We start from the raw sequence: 25,270 nt of genomic DNA on the forward strand, positions 1-25,270 counted from the left end.
AACATGGCTATCCTCAGCCAATCAGAAGGATTAAGATTCATTTTCATTAATATTTAAATAAACCAAATATTGCCTGAACTGCAAATGGCCATTATAAACTCAAATACTTCAGTGAGTTGGGTAGAGGTCAGCTGCAACCGGACATCAATAACATCAGAAGGATAAGCACTATCCTCACTGTCTTCACCACCTCAGTACTCTCTAATATTTTAGAACTGTTTGATGTTCTCAAGTGTTTTATTTATCAACACCAGTAAGCTCACCAAATGTGAAGAATGTTAAAAAAAAGTCCACCATATTAAGAAAGGGGTTATGTTTCAATCAGAAACATCAATATTTACTAACAGACCTGAAAGATGCAGATGGCATCCCAGACCCAAGAGAGTTGACCCTGACCTGCTGCCCCCCTGGGGGAAGCTTAAGTAGAACAAATGGGTCTGGTTTGCAGCATTCTAGCATCCAGATCCAGTGTGCTTCCAGGGACTCCTATAAAGCAGTGATGCAACTTATGCCACAACTTAATGCAATTCAGAAGTTTCAGAGCTTAATTACTAATATTATTTGCAGATAACTGTTTAGAAGATATTGCCCGGCCAGCGTGACTCTGTGGTTGAGTGTCCACCTACAAACCAGGAGGTCATGGTTCAACTCCCAGTGAGGGCACATGCTCGAGTTGCAGGCTCCATCCCCAGTGGGTGGCGTGCAGGAGGCAACCAATCAATGATTCTCTCTCATCATTGATGTTTATGTCTCTCTCTCTCCCTCTCCCTTCCTCTATGAAATCAATAAAAATATATTTTTAAAAATTAAAGAAAAAGAAAATATAACCCCTTTCTTAATACGATGGGCCTTTTTTTTAAAAAACATTCTTCACATTTGGTGAGCTTACTGGTGTTGCTAAATAAAACACTTGAGAACATCAAACAGTTCTAAAATATTAGAGAGACCTGGGTCTGGAGAAGGAGAAACTGAGGTGGTGGAGACAGTGAGGATAGTGTTTGCCCTTCCTTCCTTCCATCTGTCCGTCCCATTCACCCAGGCTCCACTACCTAATCGTTTTGTGACCATGTACAAGTCATTTAACCTTGCTTGTCTCAGCCTCAACCTCTGTAAAATCAAAATAAACAGAATACCGACCTCCACAAATTTAATTGAGGTGAGTAATAAGAGTTCATACATGTAAAGTACTTAGCATTGTGCATATTGCAAAGTCAATGCTGTTTAAAAGTTTATTATTTCTTAAGCCCTTTTTTATGCTGGGCACTGTCCTCTTGGTGTCCAGTGGGGAGGACAGAGCTTGGTCAGGGATGCTGGGGAAGGTTTTGCCGAGGAAGAGGCGATAGCGCTGAGATTGTCATGATGAGAAGGATAAAGTGGGAGGACAGGATTAAGGGAGAAGAGTTAGGACATTTAGGAAGTGAATAGTCAAACTATATGTTTATCTTCTATAAATTCATAGTGTACCTCAGCTGAAGAATTATCTGTGGCATCATCATCAGCATCATCATTGAAATATAATAGTAGTAATTCTCTAGTACCTTTATTGAACCCATAGTATATCTCAGTCTTTGTATCAAAATCTACATGCATCCTCTCATTTAATAAAAATAATGACAGCTCCTATGGTCAGGTTCAATGTTCTTAACCCCTGCCCCTCCTTCTCCCCAGTTGCTTCCACCACTCACTAAATCCACTAGCTCACATACTCCAAGATCTGCCTAAATGGAACTACTTAAAAGACACAGGCGCTGTTACACCTCTCGCCTGTAGGCCACATTTTTCTTCCTGAAATGCCCTTCATTTGGGCCAATCTGAACTCATTCTTCAAGATCCGCCAAGTGTGAACTTCTCTCTGCAGCTTTCACTGACTCTTTTATTCCTGCTGGCCTTTCACATGTCCTAACAAGAACCATATGATCTCCCTCACCCTCTGTAGCCTGGCCCTGCCCAGGCTATGAAGTCCTAGGGGGCAAGGACTATGTTCTCTTCAACTCGGTAGCCTTATCCTCTGGCACAGTGGCAAGCCACTTCGCTGCTGCTCGCTGCACTGGGGAGCATAAGAAGCTTTCCTCATTGGTCACAGCGTTACATCACCAAGGAAGAGCCTGGGCCTCGAGAAGAGGCTTTCTCTGAGCACCATGGCTGCTCTGGCCTCTCGGACTTCCTGTCCAGATAATAACGTTAATTTCATGTCCATGTCAGCTTGATGCCCACACTTTTCTGCCTATTTTTAATTAAACCTGCAGTTGCACTGCATTGTGTAGCCCCCTCTTTACATTAATAAGAACTTGTCAAATCCTCCAGGTGGATTGTTTCATAAACATAAAGGCTGAGAACCATTGTTACAAGGTGAGAAGAGAAACAGTCATTAGCAATGGCACCAGACAGCAAGAAAAATCGAAGATGCTCTCCAGAGCTCCAGAGGAGTGAATAGTTAAGCAAAAATACCAAGATTGTCTGGAGTTTGCAATTGCTCCTGCAAACTACCTACAGAGCAGTTTGCACCAGGGAGAATCCTGGGTCCCGGTGGGATTGGATGGAGTGCGCACTGTGCTGAGACCTTGCTGGGGCTACTGAGCTGCAAGCGGAGAATTGGAAGGAGAAGTGCCGAGGGGAGCGCTCCGCCCTGCACTCATGCACTGAGTCCAAATGGATGCACAAAATAGCCAACCAATTTTGACCCTGTAGCGGGTATGTTCTTTAAGTTTGTAGCTTGGACTATAAACAGGGCTGGCTACTGCAACCTTTCTACTTCTGTGGTCTCTGCCATCACTGGTTTGGTGGATTTCCCCAGGCAGAACACTCCGCAATAGGCTGCTAAGTTCTCTTCCTGCCTGCAGGCTGCACCTCTCATCCCACCACAGAGCAGGTAGAACGGTCCTTACATAATGGGATGCCCCATGGATGGCTTCCTCCATGCAGGAGGGACCCATGTCCCTGTGACAGCCTGACACCCTGCATGGTGTGCTCCTGGTCACAGTTTCAGCCTTATTTATTTATTAGAGGCCCAGTGCATGGAATTGGTGCAGGGGGTGGGGGGGGAGGCCTTAGCCCAGCCCGCACCCTCTCTAATCCAGGACCCCTTCGGGGATGTCTAACTGCTGGTTTAGGCCCAATCCCAAAATCAGCAGTTGGACATCCCTCTTGCAATCCGGGACTGCTGGCTCCTAACTGCTCACCTGCCTGCCTGCCTGGTCACCCCTAACTGCCCCCCCTGCTGGCCTGGTTGCTCCCAACTGCTCCCCCTGCCAGCCTGGTTGCCCGCAACTGCCCCCACCCTGCTGACCTGGTTGCCCTCAACTCCCCCACCTGCTGGCCTGGTCGCCTCACTCAGCCTGCTTGTTCAGTACTTTGGTCATCCCTCACTAACCACCCTGCCAGCCTGGTTGTAGGCAGCCATCTTGTGAGGATGTGAGGGTTAATTTGCATATTACCTCTTTATCATATAGGACTAGTGAGCAGGCACCCCCGCTCTCCAGACCCCTTGTGTACCATACCAGGGACCTTGCGTTTCTGGGTCACCCTATGCTCCCCACCTGCCACAGGGGAGTTGCACAGGCTGTATCTCTGACCTGGGATGGTCTTACCCCCAGTTAACTCATATCCATCCTTACTTCAGGATGAAAACACTACTCCTGGTCCCAAGTGCCCATTTTCCTTCCTGCTGAGTGCATCTCATAGCTATCATTTACTAGTCAATTAAATGATTTTGTTAAAGTCTGCCTGTTTCACCAGTGTGTTAGCTCTGGGGGCAGAGGCTAACTCTAGCTCTGACCACATTGCTGGGGACATGGGAGGCATTTGATAAATATTTTCCAAAGGAAGGAAAGATGGAAGGAAGGAAAGAGAGGGGAGAGGAGAGAGAAAGGGAGGAGGAAAGGGAGGCTTACTGGCCTCGTTGCTAACTTTAGGCACTCTGGGGTGACTATGAGGCCCCTGTGAGAGCTGTCCCTACCTAGTCCCTCTCCCCTGTCCTCCCAGAGACCATGTCTGAGGTACTCAATCCTGGCTCCATGAGGGCAGCGTGGAGCAGGGATGGAACCCTCTCTGATCTAAGTTCCATTTCTCCCAGGAACTTGGAGGGCACTAAGTTCCTAGAACTGAGGACTCACTGATTGTGGGGTCCCCATTCTCTGCCATATGTTCATGGAGAGAAACAGAAGGCAGGCTTCGGATCAAGAAGAACAGTGCAGAGAGCAGAGGCAAGAGTGGAGGGGCCGTGGGGACCACATTGTTCCCTGATTGCTTGTGGCTCAAGATGCCAGTCCCTCATGGGACATGGGAATCAGCGCACCCCCTGCCTCTCACTCTCAGTGCTGAGACTCACCCCTGTGCCGGGTGATAAATATCCCCACTATTTGAGCTGTTTTGAGTGGGCTTCTGTTTATTGTCAAAAAAAAAAAAAAAAATAAGAGAGAGCTGCAAGTACGACCCTGGTCTCAAAGGTGGCATCTCACCCATCTGGGGTTGGGGTGGGAGGAGGTTTCTCTACCTGCCCTGCATCCAGAAAAGCCACCTGTGTCTTGATCCCATCGATAACTGTGATGGGACACACTCTCTCCAAGCTGCCCAGCAGCCCCTGGCCTTATCCTGGGGTCTGGACTATAACTGTCCTTGAAAGGGGCCTGAGGCCACATCAGCACAGGGTGATGCAGCCATTAAATGTGGGCGTGTTCCATGCCATGTGGCATGGTGAGTGTGCACAGGCTGGTGCGATCACACCTGGGGTGGGAGAGAGCCAGGGTGGGAAGGGCATGCAGCCCCCTTAGTTTGAAGATAGAGACCCTCCCCAAGGGAATCAGTATTCCTAAAATACTTTCTCTGTTCCTCCTTTCCCCCATATTGATTGAAGGTAAGTCATGGAGCTGAGCAAGAACCAAAACTAAGCGCCAAGAGTTCTAAACTCACACTGAATGCCCCAGGCTCTCTGATAGCAGCACATGATTGCACCAGCTGGTACCAATGCCTGGGACTCTGTCCCTTCTTTGTCTGTCTAGCAAACATGTACCTACTCTTAGCATCATTGGGAAGCCCTCATTGACCCTTCACTAAGCCCCACAAGCACAGTGAAGAGCCCCCACTTCCCCAAGCTCAGCAATGCATTAGTGTGTCTGAGTGTCCCCCTCTCACAGACCTCTGTCTCTATGTCCGTCCTCTCCATTGGACGGGCAGCACCCTAGAGCCCAGGCTATGCTTCATCTTATTCATGAGTGACGCATGCATTTTGCACACCGTCTTGGGTTCAAACCCAGCGCTCCCGTTCATTTAGCTGTGTGACTTCGGGCAAACTGCTGGGCCTCCGTTTTCTCGGCGATGGAGTGTGACCTTATCAGGAGTGAAGTGTGAAGATTTCACAGCATAACCACCTGGCATTTTTCCTCAATACATGTTTACCATGCCCCATGCCCAACAACAGTGCCTACTTGGTCAACAACAGTCCTTCTAATAAAGCCCCAGAGTGCTTTGCAAAATTTTGTCAAATAAAATTATCCAGATAACTGAGACAGCAGAGCCCAGGCATACCAACAGCCAACACAACCCCTGGCACACAGTAGGTATATGATTTTTCAGAAATCATTTAATATTTCTGTAGTAAAGACCCTTACTGATGAGATACAGTTGCAGCCCCTACTCCAAAGCTTCTCTTTGACCTGTCGGCTGTTTCATTGCAATAAGCATCCATTAGCCTGCCTGCTGCATTTCATCTGGCTGTACTCCGCTCTCCAGCAAGGTACAGTATCTGCGCCTTTTCCATGGAAAGATCCTCCCCAGGCTCCCTCCCTCGGGAAGCAAAACTCTCCTCGAAGCTCCAGGGACCTTGGAGAGACTAATGATATTACACTCCACAAGCCACCACCCCCCTCTGAGGTTTATTGTTGGTGTGTTTAATTTCCTGTCTTGGCCTTATAGGAGATTTCTAATGTTTGGGCTGTAGGGTATGTTCTGATTAAAAATAATCCTCCCAATTACGGGTTGGCATGAGCCTCCTGTCACCGCATTCTGCCACCAGCCTCTGTGCCCCTGTCAGCAGTAATTGTGTCTGCAGTGCCTAACCGTAAATGAAAACCCAAGGGCCAAGTTTGGGTCCCCGGTTCCTGGGCCGTACCGGATCTTTTAATTCGCACTGTCTGTCAAAAGGAGGTGGCTGTGTGTACTCCAAAGAAATCCTGAGCCTCTCAGATTCAAGGCCAGAAGGAGCAAAGGCACCAGGGCCTTCTCAGAGAAATTGCATTTGAACCCACCAGAGATAACAGGGTGTGTGGAAGGCAATGAGCCTCTTTTTATTCTGCTCCAAACTTTAGCTCGACTCAGTCTGAACAGGGAAGCTGAACTCTAGGGAAATTTCAAGGTGTATTTATATTATTTTTTTCCACCAAGTACATAAGACAGGACATGGAATTCAAAGCATGTGATAGTAGCTCTGTGAAGGGAAATATACACACGAGACCTGATTATTTCCATCTCTATGAATGTAAAACTCTCTGGGTGTAGAGTGAGAGAAGGAGGTATGTGTTCACAGCTGGCAAATACCATCAAGTTCCTCTCATATAACCAGACAGGAGATGTCCCTGTGGCTGGGCCCAGTTTAGGCACTTGAAATATGCTGCATAGTCAAAAAAAACCTGTCTCTCAGGAACCCACACAGTGAAGGGCAGAGAGCATGCCCAACTTGACCCCTGGGTTCCAGACAGCATTCCTGTCTGTTATCCACACCTCCCAATATCCTGCTGAACCCCACACACAGAGGATGGGCACACGATACTGGTGTGTCTTCCCAAGACAGTGCCCTATTGGCTGATCCTAGCTCTGGTGGGGTTTGTTCATTACGGCATATGTTTTGGTGACTTACCCACAACCACACGAGCAGGTTGCTCAAACCCAGGCAACTGTGCCAAAGAAGATCGCCATGTGGATCAGGGGCAAACTCTGAGCCATGGGTCAAATCCAACCCATGGCCTGGTTTTGCGAATAAAGTTTTATTGAGACACGGCCATGCTCATTTACCTGTGTATCATCCATGCTATAATACAGATGAGCAGTTGTGACATTCCATGGCTCACAAACCCAAAAATATTTACTGCTTGGTCCTTGATAGAGTTTGCTGCCTGCCCCCTGATATAAAGGCTGACACACAAGTTCACAGAGATCTAAATAAATAAATAATAACAATTGTGATCATTATCCAACACTAAGCATTTGTCATGTACCAGGCATTTTATTTACAAAACTAGAGGCTCAGTGCACAAAATTCATGCACTCGTAGGCCGTGAGCTTGGCTCAGGGCTCTGGCTGAGTGGTACTCCCTCTGTGGGAGTTCACTGACCACCAGGGGCAGCTCCTGCATTGAGCCTCTGCCCCCTGGTGATCAATGTGTGTCATAGCAACCGGTCATTCCATTGTTTGGTCGATTTGCATATTAGCCTTTTATTATATAGGATTCCCTCCAGGCACAGCATCCATCCTTTCCCTTTTGATTATGATGAACTACGTATTTAAGAGTCTAAAGAACCTGCCCCAGGTCTTAGTATTACTAATCAGCAAAGCCAGGATCTAAATCCAGTTCCCTGTGGCCCTAGACGTCCCATTTTACCCAGTGTCCTGTGTACCTGTCTTTAAAAGAGAGGTTCTGTCTAGTTTGGCTTCTTTGGTGGGGCCCTGAGGCTCATTTCTAGAAGGAAGAGAAAGTGTGAGCACCACCTTCACATAACGGCGCCCCTGAAATAGTTTCCTTGACCAATCCCACCATGAAGCTAAAGGATTCCCCCTTTCCACTGATGGAAGAGGGGACTTCCTGTGGTCCGTGACGTTTCCTTAGAGGTACCATGGATCAGGGAGAAGTAAATCAGAGCAGTAGAAGATATTTAGTTCCTACAGACAGATTCTTAGGCTGAAGAATAAAACACTGGCAGAAATGGAGAGGAACTCCTGACTAATCATTGGCATTGCACAAAATCGCTTCAAAGGCAAAAGCACTTCTTCTTGTCATAGAAATGGCCTGTGAGTTCTTTCCAACAAGGCGAATGAGGCTTCTCAGCAAATGTTCCTGTGGTCACGTGAACTGAGTTTACCTAAACCCATCCGTGCTTGCAGCTGGCCTGGCCCACTCTTGGTATTAAGGAGACCAAAGGATCTCATCCATCCTGAAACCACACAACTTCCCACATAAAAAACCTGGTGTGGAAAGAGAGAACCAACCTCTGCAGAAATCTGACACGGGGAGCTCTGCTCCTTCAGATGCATGAAAGGTGATAAAGGGGAGGCTCAGTGTCACCTGTGATTGGACTTGCCAGACCCCAGGAGCAGAGCCTGAAGAGAAAGTAGACCCCTATGGTTTCCACCCCATATGGTTTCAACTCTCAGCTCAAATGTCCCTTCCTTAGCAAAGCCTCCAGAGTCCTGCTCTGAGCAAATCTACGACCGGCTCTGATCTCATTGCATTTATCTCAGCTCCAAGCGCACAGCAGAACACAACCACCTGACCAGTGATGGCGAACCTATGACACGCGTGTCAGAGATGACACGCAAAATCATTTTTTTGGTTGATTTTTCTTTGTTAAATGGCATTAAATATATAAAATAAATATCAAAAATATAAGTCTTTGTTTTACTATGGTTGCAAATATCAAAAAATTTCTATATGTGACACGGCACCAGAGTTAAGTTAGGGTTTTTCAAAATGCTGACACGCCGAGCTCAAAAGGTTCGCCAACACTGTGATAGGCTCTGCCTCTCTGGCTGGACGGAACATTCCATGAGGACTCAGACAGTGAGAGTTTTGTTCTCCACTGAATGCTTTGCACCTAACATGGTATCAGGCACAAAAACGGTGCTCATTAAATATTTGCTGAATGAATACATGAATGAGTGAATAATTCTGGAAAGACACCACGTTTTCTTCTGGCATCCCAAGGATCTCCACCTGTGACGCAGGTATTCATCCCTAAAATCCTGCTCTGAACACTCTTTCTTTAAGCACAACTTCCACTCCCCATCCAGTTTTTCACAGGTCTGTGAGAGGACCGATGACAATATTTGAAGAGATGAGTTTATATGTGAAGGAAGAGCTTTGACCTTGGGGGTTGTACCCACCTGGGTACAAATCCTGGCTTCAGCACTTCCTAGCTGTGTGACCTTGAGTCAGTTATTTTACATCTCTGGGCCTCAGTTGTTGCATGTATTAGGTGGAAATAAAAATTACTCTTAGCAGATTCTGACAATGACTAAATGAGATAACACAGGAAACAGGCTTAGGGTACATCTACAGTGGGTGTTCAGTTGCACCTAATTTAATCATATCCAAGTCCTCCTAAGTTAAAGATGATCTTAAAAATAACAAAGTAATGGACATAGTGAATTAAAGGAACTCAGTATCTATTTGGGGCATATAGGGACATATATATGTGAGGGTACATAAGACAGCAACAATAACAGATGCATAATAATAACATAATAAAATAATAATAAGCATCCAATGCTTACTCTGTGTCAACACCATGATAAACAATTTGCACGTAGCATTCCACTGAATTCTCATCGAGCCCCTATGCTGTGGGTATCATAATCTAACGTTCAGATAAAGCATGATACTCAGAATGGTTACGTATTTGTGCGAGTTCCCACAGAGAAACTAAAACTTGAACCCTGATCTGACTGGTGAGTAGATGACACTATGTTGACTCTCAAAGAGGAAGTTCCCATGGCAGGTAGACATCACTTGCTTGTGACGTCCCGGAGAAGGGCGTCAGGTGACCTAGCAGAGGCAACAATGTGCTTTCACATAAGAGAAGTTTAGATGTAGCATAACGCCACGATCTGTTCTCACACATAGGGAAAGTGTCTACATAATGGATCATCCCGACCCCAGCAATTCACGTGGCAGTTATCCATCATCTCACTGGGTCTGTTGATCTTTGTCACTGGAGAGAAAAATAGTGCAGGGACGAGCAACAGGCTCACAAAAGGAGATCTCTCAGACACAGTGGTTCTAAGTCACAATCTGCTCCCCTGGACAGCAAGCACTGCTACGAGCTCTGGGGCTCTCCTTATCGGGCACAGGGCACAGAGGGTGGATCTTCCCCACGATTCTAGCTATCCTCCTGCCATGACCCCTAGTCAGCTGGAGGCTAAACCAATCAGTTCCATCAAAGTGAAACGGAGAATGGATACACCAGCGGTTGAGAGACAGACAGATTTATAGAGCTGGAGGCAAAGCACGTCGCTGGGAACGCATGAGGCTCTCATTCATTAGTCATCTTTTACTTTGAATCTATTTCTCAATGAAAAGTAGCTTTCCATTTCTATTACCAAGATGAATGTGTCAACAATACACACCAGCATAAGCCAGACTATAGTGGAGAAGGGAAGAAAACAGACAAAAAAAACAAAAACAAAAGGAAAGGAAAGAAAAAAATCAAAACCCTCAGTACATAGTGTGATGTATTTGCTCAGGTTGCTGCTTTATGTACACCATGGAGAACACTTTGTATTTTAGCTTCATAAGTCATTGCTCTATAAAGCAAAGGAAACTAGCTAGCAGCGTCTACTTCAACACGGAGAATGAAAATGTACCATAAAAAAACCCATCGTCTACCCTGTAGCTCTCAATTCTTAAAAAAAAAAAAAAAAAAAAAAAAAAAAAAAATCTATTTAATATGTCTTGGACTCCAGAGCTCCTTATTACCTTATTTAATTCAGACCAGGGAAGATGTCTCAGAATAAAAATGACACTAAAATGATAGGAACTAAGCTATGAAATGTGGACATCATATTTTCTTCAGAGAGATAATCAGCTTATCAGAATTCATTTCAACCTAAGAAAGGTCTCATGACTACACTGAAAATTCAAGTTGGTCTCATCATCTCAAGAATGTAATCTCAAGGAAATGGTAAAACTATCAAGGCAAGCTCGGTGCAGTTATCTTTATGTATAAAAACCATAAGCATCAGATGCCAACAGAATCACAGGGGCTGGGTCGCCCCCCAAGTATGGGAGAGACCTCTATATAAAACATATGACATGCCTCTGCTGATAATACCATTTTATTTTCCTAGTTGCCAAGGGTACTTTTCAAAGATGCATTGCTACATTCTTTGCATATAAAAATCCAGTAGTCTGAAAAATATAAGACTTGAAAAATAGTTTCCTAAATAGTCACTAATGGGGGTATGGATTTTAACCCCATTCTCGCTATTAATTGTTTGGCCTCAATTAGGTTACTCAACTCTCTCTGTTATTCAGTTTCCTCAGTTGCACAAGGAAGGAACTGGAACTTCTTGTTTTGAACTGACCTTTTAATTTCTCTAGATGATCTGCGTTGTATGCATTCTCATAAGAAGGAAAATCAATGACAGCAATAGCCAAAGACACCCCAAAAGTGTGTGTACAAGTCTCAACAGGGGTCAAGGCCGAGACAGAATATATTGTGTGCCTCTTGGTATGAAACGTCCACTAAAAAATGCCTCCTTAAAAATTAAGCAAAAATAGATATAATCCATCCAGTCACAAGCAAATGTCTAATTTCAAAAGAAATGCAATATATTTCAGGAGGCAAAAGAAAATTCCTCATAGTGAATCCTTCACGTTCAGCAAAGACCCACCAAGCCATTTGGTACAATTTTCCAGAAAAACAAAGACAATAAAAGGAAGGAAAGATAACTCGGCAGAAAGGTTGATCAATACAGCACTCAGCATCTCCATGTGGGAGAAACAAAATTCATAAAACTAGACCCAAGTTATGAAAAATGTGCTAAATGTTCCAAGGGCCACATCAGGTAACCATCAAAAGTTATGTGTTCAGTGTGGGACCTCATCCAAACTTCCTTTGGTTGGTATTTTCTTTAAACATGATTTCAAGTAAGTATTCACTGTTATAGCCACAAGAAATACAGGACGTTTTGAGACAAAAATCATTGCTACTCTGGTGTTGTCATGAGAGACAAAGCATACAATGGTAAGAACTCAAGACCTATAGTAAGTAAAACTTGGGTTCAGTTTTCTCTATGTTTGACTCAGACATGTGTGGGCCTCTCTGAACTTCAGAATCTTCCTCTGGCAAGGGGTTAGCAGTACGTGCACCGCAGAACCGCTCTGAGGGTTAAATGAAATAATGCATGTAAAATGCTTAACAAAATTCTTGCATATAACTCTTTAATAAGTGTTAGCAACTTCTAGTATTCAAAGCCTTATTTTTGTTTCCCAGATGGAGTAGACACTGGAATTTACTGAGTATTTACTAAGTTCCAGGCATTCTCCTAAACGTTCTCTGTAATATTTTTTTGTTGAAAAATATTTATCAGTTACATTTACTCACTTCTCAGGAAACTAAATCTCATAATGCTCCCCTTACCCAAAAATGCTTCAACCCTTTACAAAGATTATAAAAGTATCATGTTAATAAAGGTACTTACTTTAATAGGACCATGTCACTTAATAAGAAAATAGTCCTTAATCCTAAAGCAAACCCCTACCCAGGCAATTGAAAAAACAAAAGCAAAACAAAACGAAACAAAAAAACTCAATTTCTACCCCTGGTCTACATCCTTTGATAACATGTGATACCCATCAAAAATACAGAACTCATGAATATGAAACTCTGAGCTCTTTGACATGTGTTTAGTCTGGATGTGCATAATTTCTTTCAGATTTGAAGTATGTAGACATCTTTATAAGTCTATAATTTAAATTAAAGAAGCAAAAGAAAAAAAAGTCTACATTCCATAGTCCCAGGTTCTGTTTTCAATCCTCAAGGATTTTTTTCAGTAACAATTCAGAGAAAGTAAATGTTTTTTAAAAGGAACATAATGCAAGTTACTTTGGCTCATTTTAATGTGTGCATCCACTCATTAAGGCATGTGACATTTTTTGAGCTCCCACTTTGTGAAAACCATCAAAGCATGGTGCCAGGTAGTTTGGGATTCAGAGATGAATGCAACAGTCCAATTTCTTAATGAGCTCACATTAATAAGAGCTGATCGGAAGCAACCATAAAACCAGGTTCCAAGCAGACAACCCGAGGGGGCACAGTCTGCCTTGGGGGAAGGGTGGGGGTGGAATAAAGTGACAACTGAGACGACTCCTGGAGAATAATTAGATTTTGTTTGTTCAACAATCAGAAAAGGGGAACATGAAGAATTGGATGAATTGATGCTTAAGGAAAAAATGTGGCTAAACAGGAGGAATGCCAGGTCACCCATAAACCCAATGCCAGGTCACCGGGAAACTCCATGGCCTATCGGGGAACCCTGAGCGATCTTTGGGGAGCAGAATGTAGGGAGTTTATTGAGGGGAATGATCAGGAAAAGATTACACCAGACGGAGGAGCTTCACGGGCCATTCCCAATGACAGCACCGATGTAAGGAATACATTGTGCTTAGTGCTTTACATAGACTAACCAAGAGCTGAGCCTCCCCAATAGTTCTGTGAAGTAGGTGTTGTTAACCCAGCTGTATATAGCTGAGGGAACAGAGCTCAGAGAGACGGCTGGCCGAAAGACACCTGAATGAGACCCATCAGACTCCAAAGGCCATGCTCTGAGCCACTGGAAATAACTGAGTTCAGGCTTTGGCCAGTAGTCATTAAGGATCCGTGAAGGATGTCTGAGAAAAGAAATGACATGTTCTGACCTGTATTTTAGGAGAATAATTGGCCACAGGGAAGAAAATGGACTGAAGGTGAGAGATGGACATAGAGGCTTGGGAAACCATTGTAAAATGCAGTCTCTGAAGGCTCAGTGTCTGGTTGCTTATTTGCTCTTTCCCATTTGCGCTAGCTTTGTGACTCTGAGCCTCAATTTCTACATCTGACCAATGGGAGTCATAGTCATACCACTCATCTCAAGAGGGTTGTTTTGAGGAATAAATTAATGTATTTAGAGTCTCTAGTCTTCCTGGGTAATTGTAGCCACTTAATGTTAGTTTATCATCTCCAAAGGAAGATACCCTGAAGGGAAAAGAGGAAATGGGCCAGCCCATTAAGACACGTCCCTGTCCCTGGGGATGTCAAACGCATCAGGCACTTGCACATCTTCTTCCTGTTTTTATCTCTCAACCTGACCCTCCCATTTGAAGCTACTGCCATCTACACCAGTGCCCAGGCTGATTTTGTTCCAAATCTCCTTACCTGGGCACAAAGACAGGTGTGCCAGAGATTAGGGCCAAGACAACACAGGGAACTGGGTCAAACTCCCCATATTCTCCTCCATCCATTACTGCCAGTGCTATATTGTGTCTTGCCAGCACCATCCCTTTGTGCTCTTAAGCTCCATCTTACTGTGTGGGGAATGCCAGGTCACCCATAAACTCAAACAGATTGTAATCCCAATTTTTCCAGTAACACCCAAAGGTCAAGGTGATCCATTTAAATATCGGACTGCATTTGCACCCAACGACTATGTGAGTGCTCCATGATGTGTTTCATTAAAATAGCTCGGCTTTGGGCAATCTCTAGAGACGGCTTGTCTCTCTTGAACCGTGCTTGGTCTATGAACACTCAGGGTATTTATACTTTTAATAAGCACCGTTGCCAAGCCAGAAGGAAGGTCTCGGTGAGCCACACGCATGCACAACGTCATCTGAACCCATTAGGATCTGCTTAGCGAGGGGCCAAGTTCAGACACTTTGCAGCTGCATTCGACGCGATTTGAAAAGAAATCATCAAGCCTCACCAGCTGTTACACTCTGATTATTCTGAAAACCTGAAAAACAAAAATTTGTCAAATAAATTGACAATTGTTTTCTACATCTTAGGGATGTGCTGTTTACCTGGGGTACAGCGTAATGGGAGGCACCTGGGGAGCTCGGGGGGCTTCCTCAGGGTATGAGCAGCATCAGTTCCGTCAACGTGATGGAAAATAACAGGCCATGGCACATAGTGAGCATGCCGAGCATCTGAGCTGGGCTAATAAACACTAATTTAATCATTCTCGTTTTTACAGATGAAGAAACCAAGGTTCTGAGTTTTGTAATATGCCCAAGGTCACCATCACGGCAAGGTCACCAGTCAGTGGTGATGCAGCAGCAAAGTTAGAACAGGGAACAAAGGCCTCAAGCTCTACCCCTCCCCTTCAATAAAAACCTACCCAGACCCCATCCGGGCATCTCATTCTCTGAGGTTACCCATTCTCACTTCTTGAGTGAATACTTTAGCTTTAATCAATTTACTGTGCTTTGTTAAATATTTATATATCCGCTCTTGAATCCTTTCTTGTGGACCCCACTATGGGGTTGAGGCCTCCTAGTCCTCCTTGGCCTCCCCGGGTGCCGCCCAGCCTCAGTGAGGGTGGAACTAAGCCAGCATCCGACAGTGGGGCGGTGGGTGATCATTCTCTGCTCTCACAGAGGCCCCCCCATTCATGGCCTCCCTCTGGACAGTAAGCTTATGGCAATCTAGTCACTAGCATTTAGAGCTATGCAATATGCTAAGTGTTCTTTAAATATCACCCGGCCCCGAATGCAATCATCACAGTGGGTCTAGGAGGCGGGAACTGCTTTAATACCCACTTTCCAGATAAGCAAAGTGAGGCTTTGAGGAAAACGTTACCCAGGTTTTAGTAATAAGCCAGGATTCTGGCACCAGGTAACAACCGGTGTTTGTTGAATTAATGAGTTCATGGACGACGAGGCCCGTGGATGGGATCTCTGTGGAGCCAGGTACCTTCACAGCCTTGCCCATGGCATCCAGAAAGGAGCCTCGCACACAGAAGGTGCTCAATAAGTGTTTGTTGTAAAGAATGGCTGCTGCCATGGCTGAGCGTGTGCAGAGCTAGGGCTCTGACTGCTTTGTGAAGGGGATGATGCTGCCTGATGATTATCGCCTGAGCCTTTCCATCCCGTCGCTGCCCTCCATGATAACCATACAGAAATGTGAGAATAAAATGACCATGTTACATCTGGTGTCCTGCTGGATTAGCTTGGGCCCAGGGGACATTATCGGCGCCAAGAATCGTAATCCTTCACTCCCTATCTCTTTGCAAACAAAACTGACAAAACACTCCGAGGGCTCTCTGAAGTAACCTTCACATTGGTGAACAGCCTGCTCTACACGTTTCCCTCCCGAGTAGGTGTCCCCATCCCCACCTCATTGCAGGAAAGAGGCCAGCTGCAGGGAACGGCACCTTCAGCACCACGCACTGTATCAGCAGCTTCATCCCAGTAATCTGACATGTGTGAAATGAGACCGCTTATCAAAAAAGAGAGTGCCCAGCAGCTCCCAGGGATGCGGAAGGGGCCTGCTGGTTGCTGCAAATCTCTCACCAGTGCATTGGAGTTTGACACTTAATATTCAAACCCAACTACAGGCTATGTACTCAGAGGATAAAACTCAGTAATAGCACACGATCCACAGGCTGACAGGCTGAGCATACAAACCTCCAGCGTGAAGACTCACTTAAGAGCTTTCTGCCACAAATGGAGCTGGGGGTAGGGGCAGGGGTGGGGGGGAGAGAAAGAGAGAGAGGGAGGGGGGCACGGTCATGCTGAAAACAAGTAGAAGCCAAAACCAGCATGAAAATGCACAAGTATAATCCAGTAATTAGATGGTGGCGGTGGAGGTGGTGGGGGTTTGGGAAGAAACTGACACGGAGCTCATCCTCCTATTTAAATTCATCGTGTTGATGCTAGTTATTTTCCCCATCAGGGACTCAAAATAAGAGGAACATTTCTGGAAATACACACCATAATAGAGAGCTATCCAAAAGGACAATCTGGTATTTATGCGTCAATTGCCAAAACACCATTTTCCAAACATGTATTAACCTAAGAATTCCCCACCCTGTCTAGCTAATTTTATAGCCTCTGCATCATATCAGACAGTGCTTAGCATGGAGGAGACTCTAAATAATTGCAGGGAGATTAGAGTTAATCTACAAGCAGGCACATTCATATTTCATTTTGCACGTTTTACAGACATTCTGGGCTAAGCCTACTTGGTCTAAATCAGACTCCGTAAGCTGGAAGTCAGGGGTTCTAAGTAGCCCACATGCTTGAACCACTCACCATTTATAAAAATTTATGAAAAAATTGGCATCACTTAAAAATCAACATTAAATATCTATAATTATGACTCTTGATAAACCAAAACATCCAACCTTACTGAGATCATATTTCTCCAGGCAAAATTCCAATGAGCTGAGTAGCGGATGCTCCCATTAGAGAGACTGTGCTCTCCCAAGTCCCCACCCATCTCTATTGCCTCTAGCCACTTCACTCAAAAATGTTACCTGTTTGGACCCTTATAGGCATTTGAGTTTTGATCTCTGGTTTAACTATTTAAAGTGAAAGGCAAACATTATATCTTCATTTTATACACTGAAGTGATATTCCTTTACCATTAGGGCAAAAAAAAAAACAAAACAAAACATGCAATTTTCCTCCTTAATCCCCTGGAATTCTGAAATGGTACAAACCCATGCACAAATTGATCACAAGAACAGAATGAAAGGTTGACTTTTTGATGAAATTCTAAGCTAGTAAAGTGACCTTTCCCTTATTGTTTTCATTATCATTGCAGAAATATTCCAAAGGGGGAGAGGTCTCATCTAACACACTGAACTTTGAAAACCGTAGCTGTGCTGATCATGTCACTCATGCGCATGTACAACTTTCCGTGGTTCCCCACTGCCTACAGAATGCCAGTAATCTCCTTAGCACTGCATCTACAGAGCAAGCTGACCTCACCAATCCGGTCTGCACTTCCTGTCCCTTGACCATCTCATGCTGTCCACTGCAATCGAGCCGCCATATCTCCTAGGTAGTCCCTGGTGTGTCTCACTTCCCTTGGTGTCTGAGGTTCTACTACTCCTATTACCCTGGGCTGGCATCCCTTTCTTGACCTTCTATACAGGAAACGCACACTCATGCTTCAAGGTTCAGCTCAAGTGTCATTTCCTGAGGAGAGGCCAGGCCTCCCAGGCCCATGTAGGCCAAACTGGCTTTTCTCCTCTTGGGTTCCTATGTTCTTATATCTTAAGTATATGCCCCCATGAAGATAAAGTAAGAGTCAGGGTATCTAAGTTATCTCAAAGTTATCTATCTGAAAGTTATTATCTCGTATATTTATTAGCTGCCTCTCTCCAGAACTAGACTGAGTTTCTTGAAGGGAGGAAATTATCCACCGTTGGTCCTTATCAAAGAACCCTGTCCACAGGAAATGAATGTTTAATGTCTGAATTTCCCATAAATATTCAAAGCAGAAAATGATGAGCAGATACAGAGTGATAAGCATGTCCAAAGAGGGAGAGCTTGAATCTTCATGGGGAGAAGCAAGAACAGTTTCAGAGGAGATGTAAGTTTTGAGAGGCAGTGTGGTATAGTGACTAAGAGTACAGACTCTGAGGCCAGAGTGTCTAACTCCCAGATCCAGTACCTCCCAGCTATGTGCCTTAAGGCAGGTTACTTAATCTCTCTGGGTCTCACCTTCCCCATCTGTAAAATGATACAGAGGGTATTATGAAATGACACCTAGGGTATTACGAAAATAGGGTATGATGAAAATGCAATTTTCTACATATGTGAAGCACATAGAAAATATATCTAGATAGTAGCAATAATCATTTGGGATGAGCTATGAAGAGGAGATATGGTTTGGACCTGAAGGACATACCCCAGTTGAGTGAAAGAGTAAAAATAAAGTCAGGAGGGAAGGGAATTGGAGGGGTTGAGAGTCAACAAATGCTGCGACCCTCCATAAGTCACTGTGTGTAGTGAAGGACAGCCTAAAACAGGTGGAGCCAGAGTCAACAGGACTTTGAGTGTCAGCCTAGAGTTTTTTTGAATTGTATGTTGTAAGTAGTTCAGGATGCAGCATGCAGGCTGAATTTTAGTTAACTAAACTAAAACTAAACTTTCATACAACTCTTTTCACACCCAAATCTGGAGATCTACAAAGATGATAATAGGGATGTTTGAAGTGAGGAAACAGACAATTCAGTGACTTTTTGACAATGTACAAATAATACCGTCCTTCTTCAAGAGACAAAACTCAGTCTGACTATTGGAATTTCCTGGATTTGTGATGTCCCCTCTCCCAATGATTTTCTTTTAGACATTATCTAAAACTCTACAAGACAAAACATGTCTTAAGCCCAATAGATATATGGATTTTTTTTTTTTACTTTCAGTAACTTTTTTTCACTTTTCAACTACAGTTGGCATACAATATTATATTAGTTCCAGGTGTACAACCCAGTGATTACACATTTATATAACTTATGAAGTGATCTCCCCAATAATCTAGTACCCATCTGACACCACACATACTTATTACAATATTATTGACTATATTTCCTATGCTGTACATTGCATCCCCCTGACCATTCTCTAACTACCAGTTTGCCCTTCTTAATCCCTTTCACCTTTTCCACCCATCCCCTCAACCACCCTCCCTTCTAGCAACCATCAAATAGTTCTTTATGATTGTTTCTTTTCTGCTTGTTCATTTATTTTCTTTAATAGGTTCCACATAAATGTGAAATCATATGACATTTGTCTTCCTCTGTCTCACTTATTTCACTGAGCACAATACCCTCTAAATCCATCCATGTTGTTTCAGATGGCAAGGTTTCATTCTTTGCATGGCGGAGTATTATTTCACTGGATATGTGCATTACTTCTTCTGTATCCATTCACCTATTGATTGTCATGTAGGTTGCTTCCATATCATGCATATTGTAAATAATGCTGCAATGGACATATGGATATATATGCCTTTTTAATTCAGGGTTTTGGGTTTATTTGGATAAATACCCAGAAGTAGAATTGCTGGGTCCTTCTTTATCTCTTGTTATATAGCCTTTGCTTTAAATTCAGTTTTGTCTGGTATAAGTATTGCTACCCCATCTTTTGTTTGTTTGTTTCCACTTTCATGAGATATCTTTTTCCATCCCTATACTTTCAGTCTGTGTGTGTCTTTTGATCTGAACTAGGTCTCTTATAGAGAGCATGTGTTAGGGTCTTGTTTTGTTATCCATTCACCCTCCACATATCTTTCTATTGAAGCATTCAATACATTTGTGAGTAACTGTTGATAGATATATATTTATTGTAATTTTCTTAATCATATTTTTTAATCTTTGTTTTCTTCTTACAAACGACCCTTTAACATTTCTTGTAATACTGGTTTGGTGGTGATGAACTTCTTTAGCTTTTTCTTGCCTAAGAAGCTCGTTATCTGTCTTCTAAAGGATAGCTTTGCTGAGTAGGAATCTTGGTTGTAGGTTCTTGCTTTTCATCACTTTGAAGATTTCTTGCCGATCACTTCTAGCCTGCAAAGTTTCTGTAAAGAAATCAGCTGAAAGTCTTTTCCACAGCTCCCTTGTAGATAACTGCTTTTCTCTTGCTACTTTTTAAGATTTTCTCTTTGTCTTTAACCTATGACATTTTAATTATAACGGGTCTTGGTGTGGACCTCTTTGGGTTCATCTTGTTTGGGACCCTCTATGCTTACTGAACGTTCATGTCTGTTTCCTTCACCAGCTTAGGATTTTCTGGCATTATTTTTCACATAGGTTTTCAATTCCTTAATCTCTATTTTCTCCTTCTGGCACCCCCATGATGGGAATGTTAGTATGCTTGAAATTGTCTCACAGAATCCTTACACTATCCTCATTTTTTGGATTCTCTTTTCCGTTCTGATTGGGGGTTTTCTGCTTCTTTATTTTCAAGATTGCTGATTTGATCCTCCACTTCATCTACTCCACTGTTGATTCCCTATAATGTTTTCATCAGTTCATGTATTCTGGATTTCTGACTTTTTTTTAATGTTTTCTATTTCCATTTTTACGTTTCCTATCTCTTTGTTGAAGTTATCACTGAGTTCATCTACTCTCACACTAATTTCATTGACTATCTGACTAGTATTTTGAACTCTACATCTGGTAGATTTCTTATCTCTATTTTGTTTAGTTTTTCTCCTGGAGTTTTGTTCTGTTCTTTCATTTGGGATATGGTTCTTTCTTTCGTCATCTTGACTGCCTCGCTGTGCTTGTTTCTATGTATTAGGTCAGTGATGGTGAACCTTTTGAGCTCGGCGTGCCAGCATTTTGAAAAACCCTAACTTAACTCTGGTGCCGTGTCACATATAGACATTTTTGGATATTTGCAACCATAGTAAAACAAAGACTTATATTTTTTATATTTATTTTATATATTTAAATGCCATTTAACAAAGAAAAATCAACCAAAAAAAAATGAGTTCACTTGTCACCTCTGACACACATGTCATAGGTTCGCCATCACTGTATTAGGTAGAGCTTGGCTGAGTGGCTTATGAGTGGCTTAGGTGTCCTGTAAGGTCCAGCAACACAACCTTCCCAGTTACCCAAACTGGGCACTCCAGGTGTGCCCCTCCCCCCACCATGTGGTCTGTGTTCACCCTCCTGTTGTAGTTGAGCCTTGATTACTGTTGGTACCTCAGTGGGAGGGATTTACCTCTGGGCTCATTGGCTGTGAAGACTGGCAGCAACCACTAAGGAGGATCAGCTCTGCAGGGACTGACCCACAGAGAAGGATTCACTTCAGTGGGACTCTCAGCATGCTGAATTCACCCCTTGGGTGTGTCACTTGTAGAGGTGGTTGAGTGATTTCGACATGGACTGAAGATGTCCACCAGGTACTCTGGCTCTGCAGTCTATTAGGAGTTTCCGACCAAGGTCAGCTGCTAACTGTGCTTTACCCAAGGCCATCCAACATGCGCTACAGGCAATCTGGCAGATACTTGTGCTCTATAGGAGGTGACCAGAAGGGGCTAAGCTGTAAACAGAGGCTGGCTTCCACTAGTGCTGGGCCACATGTTGAGGTCAGATGCTCCATGTTTGAGAGATTTTAGGAAAGTCTGAAGCATGAGCCAAGACAGGAGGTTTGTTTGGGAAAGACACTGGAAAGGGCTTGGGTGGGCCCACAAGTTGGGTAGGGCAGGATCTCAGAAAATTACAGCAAGGTGGGGGGCTGTGTTAGCCACGATGATGAAGACTCAGATATGGCACCCACCTGCTTGCTCGGGGGTGGAGTGGGGGGTGGGGGGGGACTCAGCAAAGAACAATGGCCTCTGCCAGTACTTCTGACAGAAAGCTGCCCCTCCAGCTATTGTCTTGATGGCAAACAATTGCATTCCTCCTGGTATGTCCCTTGTGCCATTGGAGCTGCTGTCCCAGCCCTGAAGTTCAAAGCCAGTAAGTCAGAGTAAGAATAAGTCCATGCATGGGCTCTTTAAGAGGAACTGCCTGGGCCCTAGTTGGTTTGGCTCAGTGGATAGAGTGTTGGCCTGTGGACCAAAGGATTCTGGGTTCAGTTTGGGTCAAGAGCACATACCACCGGTGCAGGCTCCTCCCCAGCCCGGTCCCTGGTCAGGGTGAGCAGGAGGCAACCAATTGATGTGTTCCTCTCACATTGATACTTCTCTCTGTTTTCCCCTCTCTCTTCCACTCTCTCTAAACATCAATGGAAAAAATGTAATCCGAGGGTGAGGATTTAAAAACAAAAGAGGAACTGCCTGGGATTCCAGCACTCCTCCATCACACTCAGCCACAATCCCCACTGATTTTTACAGCCAGAAGTTATGGGGACTTCTCTTCCTGGCACTGAAATCCTGGTCTGGGGTGCCTGGTGTGGGGCTGAGACCCTTCTTTCCTCAGAGGGGACTTCTGCAGCTGTGATATCCCTCCTGATTTTTACCCACCACACCTGGTTATGGGATTAGTCTGTTCTTGATCTCCACCTCTCCTGCCAGTCTCGATATGCCCTCTTCTTTATATCCTTAGTTGTAGGATTTCAGTTCAGCTACATTCCAGGCATTTCTGAATGATGATTGTTCTGTAGTTTAGTTGTAATTTTGATGCCATTATAAGAGGATTCAAGTACTGCATTTACCTATGCACATACCTTGACCAAAACCCAAAAAACATTCCTATTAATAGGCTGGCTTTAATGTTTGAATGTGTCTCTTTGAGACTGAATTAATGAGCAATTTTAATTTCTGGGATGTTTTCAGTACTACCTTTCACCAGAAAAAAAAAATCACAAGTAATTGGATTTACCATTAAAAAAAACAACCCAAAAAAACAAAAAACAGTGGAACTCTTTCCTCCAATGATAAACCATTGGAGGTATTTCCACTTGACTATTCTAAATTAGACTTCACCTGAAAAATACCAATTTCTTTATTAATTGCACCTTCTTTAGTTTAATTCCAAGGTCCAAAGGCACACCAGGATTCATTAATGAACATCATAAAGAAAATGTCATTTTTAATCCTGTACTTTGTAAATCTGAATTGAACACAGGGATACACACAACATGAAGACTATAGTTTATAGGCAATTCTACAAAGGGAAAAAAGAAAGTGAGGGAGGGTGGGAAAAGAAAAAAAATCACATCCCTGTAGTTCTTACTGCCTCCTGTGATATCATCCTGGCAAGTAAATGCATGACCCACATCTAGAAGAACATGTTTCCCATGTATTCTAGAGTGGAAAGTATAATGTCCTTCATTTGCAATAGCACATTTTATGCAATAACAAAATGACTCTCTTGTCACTTTAAACACTTTCAATATTAACTGAGCACCTAATAGGTAAAAAAATTATTTTTTTACCCATTTGTGTTAAATTCATTTTAGCCACAATAAGAAAACTGCTATAGGATTCCTTTCCCTTTCTTTTTTTATCTCTCATGTTATTCATACTTAAATTACTGCTGTTTATCATTACAATCCATGCTGGTTTACATTACACATGTGACTAATTATTACTTTCAAACAAGTGGCCAGCTTCATGAAAAGGTAGTTTCTAAATGCAAGAATCCAATTACACCTTTTCCTTTGTCTAAAAATGCTGTGGCCACAATTTTTCACATTTCTAAACTTCTTCCTCTCATTTTGCTTAAAAGCATTGGTTATCTCTTATGATCTTGTTTCCTCTCTGCCCATTCCCCCTGTTAAGCTGTTATATTTCCATTTCATTCTCAGCTATCAAAGGTATTCAGATCTCTCTGTTCTCCCTTCTCTTTCTATGCTGCTTCATAAAATCATTATTCTGTTATTGTGGACTGATTCTTCATATTACTCATTCAATTTGCTCTCTTTACCGATGGCTTCAAATTCTTACTATATTCAGAAGACATTTGCATTATTTTGTTCCTTTAAATTGCCTGGGAAGGCATTTTTCCTCATGATGCATCTAGCCCTACCTTTCCATTTTATAATTCCTATTCATTGCATATTCTTGTACTACAGCTTGCTATATTTTGACTCAAAATTAGCATTGCTTATGGATGAGACAGATGCTGGGCAATGCTGGACATGCTAGGAGATGGAAAGCTGCTCCATTAAAATGGCATAAGAGAGTAGCATTCTAGCAATTTCCATTGAACAGCTATGGTTCTGTACCATACACATTAGCAGGCCCATGAATGTCTTTCTTCCTCCCACTGCTGTGATTAAAATGGGAGCTGATTAGGATGGTGCCAGCTAGCATCCAAGTTAAAATGAGTGACTTCCTCACTTCCTATTGATTATGCAAAAGGGACACTGGTGGGATTTTATTCTTTGCAGCACCAATCAGAGATAGAAGACCAACTTACTCCATCAATCTATATCCACCCTTTCTAACACATCTATGAAATGATACCTCTGTGACATCTGCAAAGAAAAATTCTTCGTTCAGAAATTGCTCAACAGTGTAATCTGAAGGAAAGATCATTCCCATTACTAAACAGATCAGTACATTTCTTTATTATTCTTAAAATATTCATGCACAAATAAAGGGCATACTTGGTAAAAATGATAAAAGCTCATTCTGTTCAAAGCCGGGACCTACAGGTAATGACTACTTACCTTTCTAATGCTACTGGGAGCTAAAGAGATCGATTCTGTACCCTCCTCGGGGTGACAGAGCATTAATGAGAAGCATTAACTTGAAAACAAATGTCCAAGAATTACTGATGGTTCCAACAGACCTTAAACTCCAGGATTTCAATCCAGCCATTCCAGACAGAGGCTACTAAAAACATCTTCTAAATTTACCCTAGCACAGAGACATAGAGAGATAGTCTGCCAGTATGTGCTGACAGACCTAAGACTTTGCTTCAGCTATTAAAGTGATGACAACAGGCAGTGGACAAATGCTTAACAGCATGGGCTTGAAACCAGAATCCTGGGTTCAAATCCCAGCTCTGCTTTTCCCTAGAAGTACAATGTCAAATCAGTTCTCTCACTGCACTGAGTTTTATTTTTTCAAACTATAAAATAGAAATAATAAAAACAATACATCACCTACTAAAG

The 25,270-nt window shown here is 43.3% G+C and overlaps 1 protein-coding gene across 4 annotated transcripts in view; it reads right to left on the minus strand.

Moving 5' to 3' along the window:
* Positions 1-25,270, minus strand: part of RBFOX1 (RNA binding fox-1 homolog 1) — a 2,058,026-nt gene that overhangs the window by 1,204,475 nt on the left and 828,281 nt on the right. The gene's annotated exons all lie outside the window — the stretch shown is intronic.

This window comes from Myotis myotis, unplaced genomic scaffold (genome assembly GCF_014108235.1).
Source record: "Myotis myotis isolate mMyoMyo1 unplaced genomic scaffold, mMyoMyo1.p scaffold_m19_p_5, whole genome shotgun sequence".
NCBI classification, from domain to species: domain Eukaryota; kingdom Metazoa; phylum Chordata; class Mammalia; order Chiroptera; family Vespertilionidae; genus Myotis; species Myotis myotis.